This window comes from Sceloporus undulatus, chromosome 11 (genome assembly GCF_019175285.1).
Source record: "Sceloporus undulatus isolate JIND9_A2432 ecotype Alabama chromosome 11, SceUnd_v1.1, whole genome shotgun sequence".
In the NCBI taxonomy this organism is placed as follows: Eukaryota; Metazoa; Chordata; class Lepidosauria; order Squamata; family Phrynosomatidae; genus Sceloporus; species Sceloporus undulatus.
Genome location: NC_056532.1, coordinates 8,001,861 through 8,003,183, shown reverse-complemented (window position 1 = coordinate 8,003,183; position 1,323 = coordinate 8,001,861). Strand labels below are relative to the sequence as shown.

The following is a 1,323-nucleotide window of genomic DNA, read 5'->3' as shown; positions in this document are numbered from 1 at the left end:
TGTATATATTTTTATATGTATATAAATACCACACACACACACATATATATGTAAAACTATATCTATCTAGATATAGAAAACATATAATCTACCTATTTATATAGGTAAATTGTGTGTGTATATATAATAAATCATAAATATATATAGAAATATATAAATAACACATATGTAGAAATATATATTATACCTATTTATTTATATAGATAGATAAATAGTGTGTGTGTGTATATATATTATATAATAAATCATAAATATATAAATAACACACACATATATAGAAATATATATATATTCTACCTATTTATTTTGTGTGTGTATATATATATATATGTGTTTGTGTGTGTGTGTTTAATATCCATATATATATAATTATATATAGAAATATATAAATAACACACATGTATAGAAATAAGGGAAATAATTTATATGTATAACTATAAATAAAAATAACATAGATAGATAGATAGATAGATAGATTATATAATATATATTCTACCTATTTATTTATATAGATAGATAGTTTATATATAGTTTCTATTTTGTCATAGCTGGCATTTCTATAACTCCTGTAATCTGACAGCACTCCAAATTTATTATTTTGGATGTTAAAATAAGTATAGGCCTTCTTCTCCCCTTTATATTTCTATACTAAACCCTAGATTTGAAAAGGGGAACCCTACGGGAACCACAAGTCCCATGATGCCCCGCGGCAGCCCGAAAGCCGAAAGCGGGCGCCCCATGCCGCGGTGCACCTTGGGAGTTGGAGTTTTTTCGGTCTAAACCGTCCCACCTGGACGTTTTGTGAGGGAATAGATGTCCCTGGAGCCTGAGGGGAGCGGAGCAGCGACGTTCCCTCCGTCCCAAGTCGTTCCTTCCAACGTCGTTCTTCGTTTTAGGCTCCGGGCCTAGGCCTTTCGAGGCCTCTGAGGCGACGCCGGCGTAGATAAAGCTCTGCTTCCTGGGGAGGCCATCTTGGGTGTGGCAGGATCTGGGCCGTTTCTGAGGTAATTTTTATTTCCCTCCTCCTCCTTTTGCGAAAACAGGCCTCCTGTTGTTTAAGTCTAACTTAGTTAATGTATAATTTCACACACAGCCGTCAAATGTCGCCGGAAAAGGGCGAAAAAGGTGGGCCCTGGCCTGAGGGGAAGGCGACCCACCCAAGATGGCGGCCACGCTCGGCCACTCCTTGCCCTTGTCGAACGATAGGCCGCCATTGTGGCGGCGGGAGGGCGAAGCCGCCATCTTGGGTGTGGCGCACAGAGGAGGAGGAGGGCCTAAGAACAACAATTGTTTCAAAGTTCACTCTTTCTGAGCTTTCATTTC

The 1,323-nt window shown here is 38.4% G+C and overlaps 1 protein-coding gene across 1 annotated transcript in view; it reads left to right on the top strand.

Annotated features, from left to right (window-relative positions):
* Window positions 1–820: 820 nt before the first annotated feature.
* Window positions 821–1,323, top strand: part of SHPK (sedoheptulokinase) — a 938,822-nt gene continuing 938,319 nt past the window's right edge. The window contains exon 1 of the mRNA XM_042442368.1: window positions 821–1,004. The gene's annotated coding sequence lies outside the window, so the exon portion shown is untranslated. The remainder of the gene's footprint in view (window positions 1,005–1,323) is intronic.